The sequence below is a fragment of the Silene latifolia genome, chromosome Y (assembly GCF_048544455.1).
Source record: "Silene latifolia isolate original U9 population chromosome Y, ASM4854445v1, whole genome shotgun sequence".
Lineage (NCBI taxonomy): Eukaryota > Viridiplantae > Streptophyta > Magnoliopsida > Caryophyllales > Caryophyllaceae > Silene > Silene latifolia.
The window spans coordinates 124,895,354-124,914,621 of record NC_133538.1 but is presented as its reverse complement, the minus strand read 5'-3'; positions in this window follow the sequence as shown (position 1 = coordinate 124,914,621).

The window sequence follows — 19,268 nt, the reverse complement described above, 5'->3', positions numbered from 1 at the left end:
GCTGTTAATATACATTCCCCCCAAAACTGCAAAGGTAATCCCCCTTGAAATCGCAAAGCCCGTGCCTTTTCTAATTTGTGACGATGTTTTCTCTCTACGCGACCATTTTGCTGGGGCGTGTCTACGTTACTAGTTTGAAATATAATGTCATTTTCCGCATACTAACGTTGCATGGGTCCGGACAATAATTCCGTCCCATTGTCACTTTGAATTTTTTTGACGCAAGTCTCAAACTGGGTCTTTACCATTTGACAAAACATTTTCATAAAATCACCTACCTCGCACTTGTCTTTCATAAGGTATACCCAAACTCCCCGACTGTGGTCATCGACTATGGTCAAGAAATAATGAGCTCGTGTCAAACTAGCAACCTTATATTGTCCCCAAATGTCACAATGAACCAGACCAAACAAAATATCACATCGCTTATTATTTAATTTAAATGGTGCACGGGATTGTTTTGCCCTACAACAGGAGTCACAAACTGTGTCCAACGTCCAATTTAAATTGTAACCAACCAAATTAGAAAAACGAGAAAATATACTCTTAGACGGGTGTCCAAGCCTTTTGTGCCACAAACGTCCTTCTTTCGTGACCATTGTCTACGCCACCTTTTCCTCCTTCTTAGGCTTGTAGTAATACACCCCATGTCGATGCTCACCTCGTCCAATCATCATCCTCGTAGTCAAGTCCTGCATTTCACAATAGTTTGATTAGAATGTTATTACACAATTATTTTCACTAATTAATTGTTGGACGGAAATGAAATCACATGTAAGAGTTGGTACAAATAAGACATCTTTTAGAATAAAATTGTCGCTTAATTTAATATCTCCATGGACCTGGGCCTCTACTCGTCTACCATCTGGTAGACTCACCATCGAAATATCCTCGACCCAAGCGTTTTCCAATAATTCTCGTTTCCCTGTCATATGATGAGAGGCTCCACTGTCTATCATCCACTCAACATTAATAGTTAATTTCATACCTTTCAATTTATCATTACCGTCTGCACTTCCACCTAGCAAAGTCCGTATCTTCTCAATTTCTTCACTGGTGAATGGGAGATTATGATGAGCTTGGTCCGTGCCCTTGTTCCCTGACGAACTCCCCACTGCATTCTCCTGGTATCCATGCGCACGTCCTCTTCCTCTTCCTCGGCCTCCTGTTCCGCGGCCGCTGCCTGCTTCTCTTTGGCCTCTCCCTCTTTCATGAGCCTTCACTACCTCATACCCGTGTTTATCGTAGCAATTCTCTTCGGTGTGGTAATATTTCCCACAATGAGTGCATTGTGGTGGCGGGTCTTCTTCATCAATTTCAGCCTTGTAGTTACCACTCCTTCCCTTTCCTCCATAGCTTTTGATTGCCATGGCTGCTTCAATTCGATCCTCTTTAAATTTTGTCATCGAGACATGTCTTTCTTCCCTTAGTATGATAGCATAAGCACGGATCAAAGTAGCAATCGGATCCTCCATCAGCAAGTTGGTTCATACGTTCCCATATAATTTCGAGTCCAATCCCATTAGAAACTGGTGGACATTCTCTTCTTCCCGTTCCTTGGCAATAGACACGGCTGCTCCACAAGTACAGCCTTTAACTTTGCTATAATTCGCCAATTCATCCCAGATTGTCTTGAGTCGCGTGTAGTACTCGACCACGGATTCCGCGCCTTGCTTACATTCATTGAGTTCATTCTTTAATTGATGAACTCGAGGTGCATTACCTGCCGAGTATCTTACACACAATTCCTCCCATATATCCTCTAATGACTGTGAGAATGTAATGCTCGGGTGTAACTTCGGATCAATAACGTTCCTTAGCCACGCCCTTAACATTGCATTACACTGCCTCCACGCAACCAATTCGATATTTTCCTCATCATCGTCACCCGCTGGTTTGGTGACCCTGCATTCGATGAAGGCCAATTTGTTCTTTGCATCGAGTCCGTTTTTGACGGCCTCCGCCCATTGATAGTAGTTATTGCCGTTAAATACGATCTGTGTCACATTAAGACTCGGGTTATCCGAAGGATGTAGGTAAAGAGGCGACGTTACGGTAATAGTCTTTGGACCACTTATTCTCCCCTTAACTTTGTTGTCTCCGCCAGTCATAATGAAATCGGATGACCTTTGGATTTTCGTTTTGATAATTGTTGTAGTATATTTTTTTTTTTGTGATTGGATTGCAACCTCGCTCTGATACCATGAGAAAACTAGCAACAGAGGAAACAGAGATGGGGAAGATTAATTCTCATTCAATTGAAGAAGCATACAACCCTACATCGACATATATAATTACATAAAGATAACATAATCTTTGACCTTTCTTTAATACTATCCTATAAAAGTGCAACTGAATAAAATCTACAACTAAAATATACAACAATATGATTAACATAATATACGCATATCTTCGATATCCTCGAGTATCTCGTAACCATATTTTATCAGTGAACAAGTACTTGGTCCTCAGCTTGAGCAATTGACTGATCAACAAGTTCTGGATGTGTATAACCTGAAGCAATCAAGTGAGCAGGCTGAAGAGGTACTTTTACAGGGAGTGGAGAAACTTCGGCAAACTCTAGCCGAATCTAGCCAGAAGGTCTATTCGTAGAGAAGGTTACAGTCTTACAGACCGCAGATGAATAATGACATTGAAAAACTTGAAACTCTAGAAAGCTTTGTAAACCAGGTAAGCACTTCACCTTAGTATATTTTCTCAATGGTTGCTTAATGTAACCTTTTCCATGAGATCCAAAGATCGTTATTCTTTGTTTTGTGAAGTAACTGTTGATTAATGCACCGAGCACTGCAATTTTCATTACAGGTTGTTCAGAGTTAGTATTTTTAGCTTTTGACACAAGGTAAGCAAGTTCACAGACAGTAGAAAACCTAAAAAACAATGAAGTCTAAAATTATGTTCTTTGTATTTTTTTTTAATGTTTTTATGTTATATGTTATTGCTGTATAAATTTGTCCTCCAGTAAACAAATCTCGGTCTATATTTTCTTCCTTCATACTTAGAATCTTGTCTCTGGACTTGGAATAAGGTTGCTGATGAGCTCCCTTTTCTACCTACATCTCATTGCATTTAGAGCTCATTTAGTAGCATTTTGTAAGGGGTTTTGGACATTTTTAATGCTTTTAACCCAATGCCAAGTGTTACTACATTCAAAGAGTTGTGAACACCATTAGGTCTTAACTATCTTTTGCATTATTGAAGAATTAATTTGTAATTTGAAGAATTATCATCCTTTAATTGGAATTCTAGATCTATTATGGAGAACTAATCTCCTTGCGTAATCCAATCTCAAAGGTGTAATCTTTTGTTGTAAGACACTCTAATCTTTCCTTAATTATTATTATTATTATTGTTAATCTCTTGTGTTTATTGTGGAAACCTTGTTTAATACAAGCAATAAGTGTAATTTCCTTGTTGTTTAATTAAATCAATTCCCTCAATTACATGTTGTTAAGTGTGATTTCCTTGCAATCTATTATGCAACACCTTGTTATTATCTTAATGAATGTGATTTCTTCTTAAGTTAATTACAAGTAAGAGATTACCTTCTTATTAGGCATTAATTGTAATTTCATTGTGTCTAATTAGCCTTGTTGAATCTCTTATGCCTATATCTTCTTGTTGATTAGCCTAATGTATGTGATTTCTACTTGGGTGAATTAATGAGTTGGGTTAATTGATTGTGTATTCCTTATCTTTAACCATTATTAAGGAGATTTAGGGAAGAAATATCCCCAATAAGGTAATAGTAATTAATTGGGGAATTATTTGTGTCAAGGATCAACCAATAGAGGACTACTAATGGGATTGGGTTAAGTTCTTCTTAAAATTGATAAATTTCCATCTTATAAATTGATTTCTTGTTTGCTTGTTGTTCACTCTTGTTTGAATTTCATTTTGTCTTTGAAAACCAACCAAAACCCCCCTTTAATTAGTTTAAATTAGTATTAAGCGTGGCTTATAAATTGTTAATTTGGCCGTCTTAAGTAGCGATATTTTAGGCGTGTCAGTTGCGTACCTACGGTCTCCTTTACCCCGCTTTTAGTGGGGGCCTTTTAAGGCACTGCATAACAAGATTGTCTAATCTAGGTTTACCACCATCACTGCTACTACTATGGCATTACCATAGGGGCTATTGCCCGTGTCGATGTAAGACCCCTCTATTGTAAAAATAAATAGATATACAGAGTTACTTACAGGATTACCTGTCATGAAAATAACTGAGATTTTTCTAATGTTTCACAGACATAATAAAGTGTTGTACTTTTGTACAACAGGCAGATCATTAAGACACGAAGCGCTTCAACAAATGCTTCGGATATTAACAATACGACAGGCAGCTAGAGGGTTGTTACCTCTAGGAGAATACTTCCACCGTCTATGGGCTCTTAGCTCCCTTTGGTCTAGCCGTCCTAGAAACTCACGTCCTTGATAATGTTTTCATCACTCATTTCCAGGAATATGCTCGTGCTATCCATGATGCGTGTCAATTATATGTTGGAGAGCCAAATTGCCCAATTGGCTAGCAAGAATACAACTCGAGCTCCGGGACATTTACCGACTCAAACTGATCAAAAGGAGATCTTAAATGCAATTACCTTGAGGAGTGGATCTACCCTTGATGGGCCCATTATGGTTGAGGAAGTCACTGAAAAGGATGAGGCGGAACGAAGCAAGGAGAAGGCTGTGACGAACAAAAACAAGAAAAAGACGATCAGCATGTATGTCAGTCGATCGACTGACATACCCACTCGATCGACTGGTCCGCGACAACCAGAAGCTATTGTTCCTATAGAAGTTAGTCGATCGACTGACCAACCTGGTCGGTCAACTGACAGTGCTGTTGATAGTGATTCTTTTCGTCCTCCGATGCCCGATAACTTGAGGGACCACTTGTTTCGAGGTACTACTGCCCCGAAAATATTGAGGCCAGACCCGACTACTGATGGGTCCGTTTCGGTTCCGAAGTACGACCCTTTGTCGATTAATGACTCACATTTGAGACGGTCTGAAGAAGGGTCAAGCTACAACAAGGAGAAGGTGGTGAATTTTCAGCCTAAATCCACCGATGACGGCATGAGAGATTTAGAGGAGAGGGCTAAATTGCTACTTTCAGCCCCCTATCCGGAGAGATTGGTGCCGACGAAGGAACAAGTATCGTTTAATAAATTTGAAAATGTTATTCATAGCTTAAACGTACAAGTTCCTTTTCTTGAGTTAGTCAATCAAGTGCCTGCTTATATGAAATTCATGAAGCAACTCTTATAAAAAAAGAAGTCACTTGAAACAGTGCACACTGTCGCACTCACTGAGGAATCATGCTCTTATTTGACCCATACTGCACCCCTTAAGCTAGAAGACCCGGGTAGTTTTTCAGTCCCATGTAATATTGGCACCTTTCCTATTGAAAAAGCCTTATGTGACCTAGGAGCCAGTATTAGTGTAATGCCCTTGAGTCTTGCTAGAAAATTAAAGTTGAATAGGTTTGCAGTCACGAACATGACAAGATGAGATGGTGACGCTCTCATGTCCACCAATAGAGTCTTAGAGGACATTCCCGTGCAAATAGGGAAGTTCTTCTTCCTTGTTGACTTCGTAGTACTTGATATGCCCGAAGATGCCCACATTCCTATTATTCTAGGTATACCATTCCTGCACACTGCTGGTGCAGTTATTGATGTTGGTTCGGGTACTTTGACCTTTAAGGTAGGGAAGCACTCCATTGCCTTTGCCCAGACGGCTAGAAAGAAAGACCCCATGTGGCCCGTCACTTGCAATACGGTTTCTGAAAAGAAATATTATTTTATACTTCCTGATATGCCTATCCCTGTCCCTACTCCTGTTGTGACACCTCCGCCCCAGACTGGGAGAAAAGTGGAGGAAGATTCTTCTGTTTTACACATTGCAGGAGCTGGTTTGGGGAAGGAAGAGCCACATGTCGCTCCAGCTGTGAAGGAGCCAATAGTTCAAAGAGGCGGTCTAGGATGCCTTAGTTATGGCACGGATGAGGAGCCCGAAGATGAGCCAGTCAAAGCAACGGAGTCTGATCTGGATTTCGAGGAGTCCAAAGAGGTCATTGAGTGGGAAGATGTCCGACATGCTGATCCGTTGAGTTATGCGGATGCTGGAGCTGAGAGGAGTGCAGCTGAGAAGATGAGCACTATTAAGGCTACCTCTTGTAGCCAGAAGCCGACCAAGCGGGCCATTCCGTGGCCATTCTTGATCAACTATTAGTTGATTAAGACTTTTTCAAAAACAATACACTTTATTGCTTTCGTTGAACTTTTTATTGTTTTGTGTGCGCGAGACTTCGCATTTAAGTTTGCTTAGGATTTTTAGTACTTTATACCGTTACTTTGGGCTTTGCGCAATTTCTGCCGCAGTATTATGTGTGTATACAGGATTATAGACCATACTAGCTCAAGTTCTCGAGCTAATTCGAAGAAATCAGAAAGTTACAGCAGTATTTCCAGTCGATCGACCGCCTACCCTGGTCGATCGACTGAGGTGCGACTTCCAGAGCTTCGCTTCTGTTCACTCGGTCGATCGACCATCCCGCATCGTCAGACTGCTCACGACCTCTCCCCTGCTGTGTTTGGTCGATCTGCGGAATTGAGGGAGTTTTCTACTCCACTTTATTTTCCGCCATATTTCTGATTTCTTCTATTTTCTTATTTTTGCACATAATCATCGCATCAAAATTGTTTTCTTGGTTTTATGCGTGGTATTTGTTGTCTTTTCAGGTACCTATTGGTAGCACTGCTAGCTACTGAAATCTCCTAGCTCACGCTGGTTTGGGGAGGTTTCCTTTTGCTGCGCTTAAAGTCTTGTGAGTTCCTGTCCTTACTTCATTTCTTATTTACTTAATTTTCTCGCAAATTCCCGTTTTCCTTTTCTTCATTGCATGATTTTGCACAATGGGGACATTGTGCGATTTGGTGTGGGGAAGGGTTTTGCGTCGCATCTCATATGTTTTTGCATTCACGTTTACATTTTGTCTTGCATTGTTGTTTAATTTCTCCATATTTACAGAAAATTCAAAAAAAAAAAGTGAAAAATTTCAACAAAATTCAAAAAAATTGCACGTTTATTTTAGCATATAGGTTGAGTCGGAACGGTAGTATTTTAATGATGACATTTCATTTGCATCTGTTTTATCGCCTAAGCCTTGCTAATTGACATGTTATTAGTAGAATCAATCGCATAGTCTACGAGTTTTCGTTAATTTATTTGCTGGATTTGAGACTTGACTTAGAAATTTGGCAAACTACATCATTTTCTGAGATTTAGAGCCCATAACTGGTGTCATCTATGGCCAGTTTATCTAGGATGTGAGTAGTTACTCCTCATGAGACATGTTATATCAATATGCATAAATATGAACTTAATCTGCTTAATACCTGTGTGCATTCGGTTTGTAGTTTGTTGACACATGTGGTAGAGGCCCCCTTTTTCTCGTCTTACCCATAAGCTCCACACTACCAAAAATAGGCTTTTTGTCCCGTTTACTACATCCTACATTTAGCCTGCCCTTGTCAAGCTAGTAGTTTAGTTTTTGGGATTGTTACTACGTGTTTGGTGGCATATGCTCATTTTGAGATGAAGTTGGGAAGTTGGAAAAAAGAAAGAAAGAAAGGAACAAAGAAAAAAAAATGATTCGAAAAAGAAAAAAAAGAGTGTTGTACCTGTTTAATGCAGTCGATCGACTGCTCTACTTGGTCGATCGACCTATGCCCGAGAAGAAAATAAATCAATTCGCATGATTCAAGTCTTTCTTCAAATGGCGATTTTTTCTCCCATGTTTCATTTGTATCTTATGAGGAGTTAGTTGATTGATTACTACGGAGATTGTGAGTTTTGTGCTTGCTATAGCACCGTGTCAATTAAAGTTTGAGCAAGAATTGGATATGTCATATGGTTTTGTTAGGGTACTAGCTTGATCACCTGTACCCCCACATTCCCATAAATGTTCTGCCCTTCTTGCCCATTGCCTCACATATCCATATTTACCTCGGCATGTGTCATGGTCATTTGTTCGGTTGGAATGCATATGTACGGTTGTAGAGATTACTTTTATATTATATTGCAGGCATGTTCTTATAGGTCGTACTTAGGTGAGTGTCACTAACAAAATGAATTCTTTCTATCTTTCACATATATTCACCTGTATTTATTGAGTGATTTGAGCGACCCGTGAGAGTCCAATTTGATAAGTCTCTATAGTTGACGGTTCAGCAGTTTTTGACGACTACATAACTTGTTTGCATGATTCACATTTCTAATTGATTGTTGGTTGTTGCATTAAATTGGTTTAGGCTTTACTTGTGCATTTCGCTCTGAGATTGAACTCGTTCCCTTAGGTTTTTAGGATCGAGTCTAGTTCTTGCTTGGGGACAAGCAAGGGTTTGGTTTGGGGAAGTTTGATGCGTGTCAATTATATGATGTTTTACACCATATTTTACACGTATTTCAGAGCTCATTTATGTAGTTTAAGGCTACTATTTGCCCCATTTCGTCTACTTTCGTATTTTTATATAATATTGCAAATTTATGCGTAAATGAGTAGATTTTGAGCCAAATCCGTCCCCGAGTACCTTGCACTGCATTTGACGTAAAGTATTTACTCAAGGAACGAGCTTGGTGCGCATTTCGAGGTCCGAAAGACAAATCCACGAGAATTTAGAAGTCAAGTATTAGCTAACGCAGTCGATCGACCGCTACCTATGGTCGATCGACCATACCACGACTTCCAGGAGCCACCTGCTCGTTGAGCTTACCGGTCGATCGACCAGCCTCAGTGGTCGATCGACCAAGCCGCTAATCTGCGTGAATTAAAAGATCGAGAATAAGTAGGCCCATAGTAGTTAGGTTTTGGCAATAAGAACTACGTTGTATTCTATATAACGTATGTTAGGTTTTGAGAACATTCATTCAGTTTTCATCAGTGTTAGATCACGAAATTTGTTAGGGTTCTTTAATTTACAAATATTTCTTTCAATAAAAGTTACATCGGCATTCGGTTTTCTGATCTTTTTTTCCTGCAATTCTTCTACTAGTATTCCTTTATTCACTATTTCAGTTTTATTGCTTATTTCGTTTGTAGCTAGAATTGATAGATTAGTTTCCCGAAGCCATAATTATTGTTTTATGTTAATCTTTTGTTCCGTTAATTTAAGCAAGAATTCAGTAGTTTATTTCGTTAATATTGTTGTTGTTTTTATCAATATCATGAGTAGCTAAATTATTCGTGCTAGGATGTAGGGGAACTGTAGGTTAGGCGGCATTAGAATAGGGAACCCTGAATCGCGCCACGGTCGATCAACCGCCTACCCTGGTCGATCGACTGGCCTCGTGAGATATGCTTCATTTTAATTAATTTAATTTCAATGTTTGACGAATCGAGTGCACGCGACTAGTTGAATGTCTAGGATTTGACCGACCCAATAAAGCTCGAAAGATAGGGAAGGGAGATAGCCTACCTAATTTAGACGACTAGACTAACGAGATCGAAAGATAAGTTAGTTTAGACCTTTTAGTCACTTTTCAGAACGAAAGTTAGTATTAGTGATATTATGGACCTGTAGCGAGATCGAAAGATGCTACCTGTGAGAGTGGAGCGAGAGGACCTCTTATTTTCCCGTCTCACGTGTTTGTTTTAGACCTACCTAGTTTGCTGCCGACGAAACTATAGTGAACCGACCATCCTTACACCCTTTTTAATATCTGTTTCATCCGTCTATTTAGTTTATTGTCTTTTGTTGCCATTAGTTATAGACCAATTCAATCAAACCCCCACATCATTGTTACCTTGGACTGAATTTAGACAACTAATAATTACATCTGCCTCTCAGTGGTTCGACTCTGTTACCACTAGCTTCTGCTAGTTTTAATAGGTTTATAAATATTATTTTTGGTACTCACAACGACGGGTATCAATCCACATTTGAAGCAACAACCTTTGTACATAATAGTAGCAAATCCCATTGTTTTTTAGGCTTTGTACGATCTGAGAACTTGAAAGTTTGATTTTGGATGTGATTTATCATTCCAGTGTGTATCACACACATGTATTGTGTAAATGACAAGGTTGTATATATCATCAATTTTGTAAAAATAAACCGTTAGTGTGTACTGTTGCCTAATAAAAGATGCGGTTGCATTTCATGACTTAGACATTGATGAGATCTCCAGCGTCTACGTTCCCTTGGGCAATCCCGGGATGTGCACTGGCTGTGAGCACAAGGGCAGTAAGGTCTCTCCTCTTCGACTTTTAACACCAATTCATCCCCTGGACTTACCACAGGATGCACATATAGCAAAATATAAGTATACATGTAGCTATTTTTCGTTGTAAATAATTATGTAATTTTTTTGAAATTCTACAAATATCCTTAAATTCTTATTTAAAATTCGGTAAGTTTTAATAAAATATCCTTAATTTTACGGTGTGGATTATCCTTACATGTATTGATCAATTGGCCATTAAATTGGTAAAACTTTTAGAAATCTTATCTATATTAATACAAAAGACAATACTCAATCCTCAGCGCGCCACGTTACTAATGAAACCTCTCTTTTTTTTTCTTTTTTTTTTGGAAATTCATGTTATCGTGGGACCCGTTAGTATGCAATGTATTTATTTCTTCAGATTTCCGTCTTTTCAAACATGCGATAAATTCCGTCTTGCAACAAATTCTATGAAAAGATTCTATGAATTAATATTATGAAATAATTTTATACATTCCGTGTAATAAAATTAATAACATATACGCAGAATGAATTACAAATGGGAGTAAATAAAATTGAATTACATAATTTTTAAAACAAAATTAAATAATAATAAATTTACATAATTACGAGAAGGAATTACATTTATATATGGGATAGAACATAAAATGCAAATTAATTACATACATAATTTTTTAAAAATACATGCTACAATAATTTTTGTTTAAAAAATAAATTTTGACGGAGTATTTACTTGGAGTATAAAATATTCATGTATTTTGGTTAATATTATTGTACCATACAGCAACAACATTACAACATAATTTTTTAAAACTACATGGTACAAAAATGTTTGTTTAAAAAATCAATCATGACGGAGTATTTACTTGGAATATAAAACTCGGCAACTTAACTATCACCTTTTGAAAATGGTAGGCGACAATGATAGGCAACCGAGTTAATTTAGTCTTCAACTAGCATTTAAAGCAAATTTTAATTTTTTTTTACTCTAAAAAAACAAATAAATTTTAATTTAATTTACAAGTCGTTATGCACTACTAATGTAGTGTATCATGAAATTTTTCAATTTTTAGAATAACTTGCATATGTTAAACTTGATTATTAGATTATATTTCTTTTATCCGGATGCAATTTTTATTTACAAGAGTAGATTACGTTATTTTCTCATAAACCGGTGCATGTCAACACGTGTTTGTAACAAATTTAAACATTAATTATGTAGATCGTTGATTTAGACCAACTAGATAAGTACAATAGAAATGCAAAAACAAATATACATCAAAAAACATTAATACCGGCCCAAATACATACCCGTGCAATTTTGCACGGGTTTAAAACTATATTCTTAAATACTCCAATTTTGTAACAAAGTTATAAATAAGTTGAGTTTTATCTTTTGACAGTCCTGCTTCTTTGTCGGACTCATGTACCCTTTCACTAACAATTGATTTATATTTCTAAAACCCTAGATCTCCAAATCAATTTGGGGGTAAATATTAATTTGGGGCTTAGGGGTCGTGAGGGGTCATTATGACGATCGAGAGCTGAGCTTAGGCAGTCCGTGGTTTGCGCATAAGTGGTTATTGGTGGACGGTGGCGGTTGTGATGATGATTTGCCGATGATAATGGTAGTGTATGTCATGGGTGGGTTTGTAAGGATAATGAAGGGAGTGACTTGGTGAACAGGTAGCCGGTTACCTTAGTATAATCTGATAAGAGAGTGTTAATACTATAGTTTATTGTAAGTTAAATTAAAAGTCGGAGTATTTTGAGAAGAAAGGCAATAGTTTGGAGTATTTATGTTAAATATTCCTAAACAATATAAAATGATAGTAAATGATGAGATCATGTTTTTTTTGTTTTTTTTTTATTTTTTGTTTTTGTTTTTTTTTTTTTTAAGAAATGAACGATATATTAAGCACAAACAGAGGGTTCAATACAAACTAGGCGGAGGGTTGGGGATAAAGGAGTACAAATATGAGCAAGATCCAAATTATACAGAAATAAAACAAAGGTGAGTACAAAATCAAAGCTAAAAACGCCACCATTAGAGCTCGAGTCGCGTAAAGCAAACTTGGAGATGGCATCCGCCACATGATTAGTTGATCTCTTCGCATAGATAATGGTCGTTGAAGGGGAGACTTTTAAGAGATCCCTGCACTCCAAAATGATGTTAGTAAAAGGCCCACAAGGGGCCGAATTACCCAAAATTGCATTAACCGCAAGTGTGCAATCAGAACTAATGATAAAATTTCCATTGTTAGAAGTTGCAAAAATAAGGCCGCTCTTTATCGCAAGTAGTTTGGAGATGAAGGGGTTAGGGGCTAAAATTCTAGTGGACCAACTTTTATTCAAACACCTAAGGGGGAACGAGAAACACACGCAAGACCAGCTAGGGAGGAAGAGGGACAAAAAGCCACATCGACGTTGATCTTAGACCAACTAGGCGGGGGATGGGCCCAACGGTTTGGGTAAAAAGGGGTGGCAGGTGCTGGGCAGGGGGTAAAAAATTGCCAAGCTGGTGAAGAGTAGTGTGCTGGTGGTAGGTAGGCTGGTAAAGGGTTTGCGGGGAGAGGGGGCCTGGTTTGTCAGGCACTGGTGCATGTAGGGAGGGGTGAAGTCAGGTGGACAGGTGCTAGCGCTTTGGGCAGCGCTCCATTGAGATGCAAGAAAGGAGGAGTGGTTGATCTATTTAGGATCAATAGGAGGGTTAGTACCCGAGAAGACACAGTCATTTCACCTGAGCCAGAGACGCCAAGTGAGAAAGGAGAAGAGTTTTATCCAAGATTTGTTAGTAGAAGTGCAATTTGTTTTGATCCAAGGTTGGAGATAGAGGGATTAGAAATTTGGAGGGAGGGTGTAATTGTCCCAGACAGAGAGGGCATGGGTACAATCGCGGAGGATGTGAAGTGTAGTTTCTTCCATCGAAGGGTTAGGGTAGGCTGTGCATTGTGGAGAATGGATGACAAGTCTTTTGTACAGGGTGAAGTTATGTGGTAGTTTGTCCCACCATGACAGCCAAATAAAGAGCTTGATGCGGGGTTGGGATGGAACATCCCACAGCCAGCTCATATTAAGCGGGGACAGCGGATGGTGCGGGTCACCTAGGATGTGATTATAAGAAGCCCCAATGGAGAACTTATTCTTGGAGCCAAAGGACGACGAAACGAGGTCAGGAAGAGGGGTGGAGGAGAGGGGGATAGACATGATGGTTTTGGTGATATTGGAACGCAGGTTATATTCAAGATAGTCAAGGTCCAAATGTCCATTGTTGATAATTTTACACAACAAGTCAGTGTCCGAGGATGGGGAGAGGGGTCTGTGTAGGCAGTTTCTTAAGGGTCCGAGTGGGGACCAATTGTCATGCCACAGGCAGATGGTGGAACCATCGTCAATGGTGATAGAATTTTTAATCTCATTAATTTACATATTCATATATGTGACATTTTAATTTAGTCATAAAATTAAAACTAGATCTTATGCATGCAAACTTAAATAAGAATAGAGATGAAATCGTCTTTCTTACTAAGGGAGTTTCGGATTTTTGGGCACAAATGAGTTCTCCTTCTCACTTGTTCTGGAGCTTTCCTTATATGGATGAACAAAGGATCCGAAGAAGAATCCCTCCCAAAAGTGAATACCCAAGATAACCTCTTAAAAGACTAATATTATTAGAACTATAACAATATTAATCTTACTAAAAATTGACCCAAAATATTTGTTTTGGTCTCTTGAAATTTCGGTCAAGAGAAAGGATTTTTGGAGTTTTTATCTCTCTAATTTTTCATAAGATGTAGAGATAATTTTTAATAATTTCTTACACTAGAAATTATGTTGTGAAGAAGTGAATAATTAGAGGAAAAACAATTGGCATTTTAGACCTCCAAAAACCGGTTGGCATAGGGAGAGTAGAGACAATGCATGAGCTTGTTATTCTACCCAAGAAAGAATAGGTATGCATGGCTATATTAGGTTGCAATCATCATGCTTTCCACTTAAACATAATTAACATAATTTAAACCTAATACTCCCTCCTTTTTTTCGGCACTTACATAAAATGGGAGGTCCATTTTATATTTTGTCATTTGTCAATTGTCACATGTCACTAGTCATGTGAAATTGTCATGTATTTTTAAAATATTAAAAATCAACGTATTAATAAAAATACGTCATGTACAAAATCGACTTAGTAATTCATAATTACTTGTACCAAAACGGTTTATCAATTATAAATCACAACGTCTTGTATTTATAATAAATTATTCATTCAGTTTCAATTGTTTCGTAAATAATAATTTTATCTAAGTAATAAAACAATTTGATTACTTAGACCGTATCTTATTTAATCGAATTACAATAAGATACGTCAATAATACTCACAAAATCGTTCGTCAATTTTAAGCAATTTAATTAACCCGTATCGACATACGATCAATTAAATAATCAATTAAGAGTGTCACCCTTTAGGTATGACCTAAGGGGATCAACTGATCACCATCGTCGCACGACAGTAATGTCAAACTCTAGTCAGCCAATCATTACCGATATGTGTGGACCAGTTGACTGTAAAATATTACATCCCACATGTATTCTTAAAATGAGATTTAAACATGTGATTATCATGATCGACAATTGTGATCGCATTATTGTCGGAGGACACATATTCCAACATTATCCCACTTGTCCTCGACAAGTGTGCGTCACCAATTCTCTTGTCCTATTACTATCTCTCACTCAATTCAAGGTGTCTTTCAGGTCGTACTAGCAAGTGATCATATCGAGAGTGGTTTCCTCGATCTGGAGAATAACTTATTGACCGAAATTTTCTACCATAGATACCTTCCGAGCGTGCCACGCATTTCCAGTTCATTACTCCTCGAGTGGCCCTGAGATATTGTTATAACCCTGACAAGGGGTGGACAATTCCTATCGCACTTATTCCTTTCGACTAGCCACAACCATCATAACCCAAAATATGCCCATTTGACCCCATTTACGAAGGTCGTAGTAACATAAATCAAAGTTAATCTGAAACTGTGCCACCTTAGGCGAACAGTCTTTAGTCAAAAGAATCGACTCATTAGAATACTATAGTAGCCCTCGCCACGACCAGGCTATATAAATTTGCCAGAACTCTATAAGCGTCATAAGGCCCGACAAAGTGTTCCTAACAGTCTGCCTATGTGACCGACTAGTCATCTCACATGACTCCATGGCACTTGAACTTGCCATCAATCGCATCACACTCTAGTCACTTCGAGACGTCACCTCATGTAAATGACTATGGGCGAATACAATGCTAATCCGTGTTCACTTTAACGGGGTTCAATTGTCTCTACAACCCGTTTGGCTGTAACAAAGTATAAGGTGAGTTAATAATAACTCAAACGACGAATGTCGACATCACATTCGGGTAGTCAATACCATATTACAACCTTGTGATGTATATCGTAAGTGTGTAAACACTAGTCGTTTGCAACATGAGTTTAACATACCATGTGTCCATGTGTTCAAACTCTTGAATTGCATTTTCCTTTATTTTCATGTTTGTCTCACATAGCATGAACCTTACCAAGTACACATCTAGGTTCCCAACCTAGGTTTAGGTTCTTTATCTTGAAAGAACTTTCTTGTTGTTTATCACATAACCAACTAATTGTGGTGGATGATATAACTTGCACTGGTCAAGTGTTCTACCAACTCGCAATGCACGAGGTATGCGTTTTGTAGGGTCTTGTAACAATTTACAAGATGATTAGCCTAGCACTTCTCATAAGTCCTAGCATATTATAAAATACTAGTTTTGAGTAACTTCTTACTATAACTAAGTATCTTTCCAACTACTTATTTCTCATTAAGTTTAATTAGCTTCGGATCTTCATAAATCCTTATATGGTTTTTGAAAACTTCAATATGTGCAACTTCTTGTCACATAATAGAGTGTTATGTTAAACACTAGAATAGCTCATTAGTTCTCCTCGAGAATTCATGACGATTCTTATATGCCTTACCAATGACTCATCATCCTCTTAAGCATATGATTCATTATTGGACATGTGCATGATTATTCTATGGCGGAAACATTAGTAATCTTTAATCATGTGATCAACCATTCTTAGGTTCAATGAATGACCATGACTGCTTATGGTAATTCCATTTTCATTGACATGAATAACCTACGTTTCTCGTTGATTTGATGTGTATATCTCAATACCTATCCAACATCCCATGATGTGATTGAATTCATCATAGTCCATTTTCATCCAGAATTGAAAACTCAATTACTTCTTTGTGAAAGATAGTACCAGCTCGTCATTCTCAATGAGTAATGAGTTATAAATTTTACAAGATTATTGCTCCCACTAAATTTCATGTCTTCACATGATAATTTCAAACTCCCACTTAATTCCACATGTTTCGCAATTGGATACTCAATCGAAAAATTTCAAGAATTGAAATACATTTTGCTTTGCCAAGTTATTAAGACTAAAACCATATATGTTCCCAACATATCCTTTCAAAATACCTATTTTGAAAAGGTTTCAGTCTTAAACTTATGGAAAGAGATTTTAATCTCTAACTCATTCATTTTTATAATGATGCGTAGCAATGTCATTATTTAAATGTGAAATTCCATTTATTACACGTCCTTCTCAAAATACCCTTTTCTGGAAGGAGTTTTAACCATTTTATTTTCATAATGAGGTTAAGTAATCACACTAGCGTGGTTAACAATTAACTTAGCTTTTGTAGATATCGACATATCTTCCTTTGCAACTTTTAATCATAAATCTCATTTATATTCAAGGATGCAACTTTGTTTCATTCAGGCTCTTAAGTAAATATCAATATTCAAACTCTTGGTCATATGTTGTTCATAAACTTGCCAAATCTCTTGTTAAGACTTTTCTTTAGTCATTTTCTTTCAAAACTTTCTTTTGGTCTCCTCGTGTAGTTATCTTGAGAACATATTCTTTTGATTACTTCACTTGGTCTCTTTTGTCATGTATATCTCATCTATTCGAGACCATAGATCTTATCTATTTATGTATACTATCTATTTAGGTATGCAAATCATTCTTTCTTTCGTAGATCACATTTACTCAAGCATACAAATTATTCTTTGTATTCTTTGTGTCTTTCTTAGATCTCATTTACTCAAGCATACAAATTATTCTTTGTATTCTTTATGTCTTCATTTTTTTACCACTCTATCTTTAGATTAAATACACTAAATATTCAAAGATAGCTTATGAGACACAAATAATGATTTTGAAGTAGAAGTAGGACTATCTCATAGATTGACTAATAGATTTTAAATTTGATGAGTGTACTTGGTAATTGACATTTCTTTAGGAGAGTTCATCAACTCAACATCTCTTTATAATTGATCATACACAAGCCTTAAGCTTGTGGACATATAATGAATCCCATCATTATAATTGTCTATTTGATCATTTTAAGTAGATGATCATATGTTTCTATGTGCAAGCATATAAAGACGAATTTTTAGAACAGAGAATTACGATAAAAGGGGTGACTTGGGTTGCAAACCAAGCCACCATAATCCGAAATACAACCATTGTTTAGAAGGATCAACCATTTCCATGTCGAACACGGAAATTAAAATAGTTCTAAAAATCCAAAACACAACTTAAAATAAGACAATAATAAAAAAGCCAAGCTTCATTGGTAGCTACTCCTAGCTCCTTGATGATTTCTCAAGCTTGCTTTTCCTTTCCTTTGTCTTTGCTTGGAGGAGGCCCTATTTACAATAAAAAGGGTATACATTATCACAACTTTGTATCAAAATACAATAGTTGAATTAGAAACATAATAGAAAGGATAGTCATTTACCTACTGGAGTGATCTTTCCAGCTTTGATGTCACCAAGGTTCTTGGAACAATTCCTTCTCTAATGTCCAACACCATTACAATAATGGCATTTATCAAGAGGACCCTTCTTGGTCTTGGAAGTTCTAGCTTCAAAAGTCTTAGCCTTGGTGGACATGGAAGCTTGCCTCTTACCCTTTTTCCCATTCTTCTTGAACTTCCCCTGGCTCTTGGTGCTTATATTAAGCACATCCTTAGGTGGTTTACCATTTAACCCCATGTCTCTTTCGGCTTGCACAAGTAACTTGTGCAACTCTTCAAGAGACACGTCCTTGTCTTGCATATTAAAATTCACCCGAAATTGAACATATGCTTTGACTTTGGATAAGGAGTATAGAATCCTATCTACAATGAGCTCTTTGGGGATTTCAACCTTTTGAAGTTTCAATGTGTCGACTAGCTCCAACAATTTGAGCACGTGAGGGCTAACCTTTTGGCCCTCCATAAAATCGGGATCAAAGAATGCCGAGGTTGCCTCATATTGGACGATCCTCGGAGCTTGCGAAAACATTGTCACAAGTTTGGAATAGATTTCATAAGCGGTGCCCATTTTAAAGGCTCTCCTTTGGAGATCCGCCTCCATCGCAAAAATCAACACATTTTTCATAGCGGCGGACTCTTTGTGGTAAGACTCATATGCTTCCTTAGTGGCGGCACTCGACCTAGCATTAGGTTCGGGTGGAGAGGCCTCGGTGAGGTAACGAAGCTTGTCGTCACCTTGGGCGGCTAATTTGAGTTGGGCATCCCAATAGGAGAAATTTGACCAATTCTTTTCAAGTTTACAACGATCCATGAAGGATCGGAGCCATAAAACATTAGTGAGAGGTGCGGCGTTGGTGTTTGGTGCGGCCATTTGTTATGAGAAATAAAAGTGGTCTACAAAATGAAAATAGAAGGAATAAAACATTTGTCGTTTTCAAAATAATAATAACACTCGTAAATTTTTAATTTAAACAAGTTTTATTGCATTTATCTAGTTACCTCTACCCAACTTTGATAAATGATTCCAAGACCCAAATTCATATTAACTTAGGCATCGGTAAAGCCGAATACAACCCTCATCAATATAACTCGGTGGATTAACTTTTTAATCGATTCTACTCTTA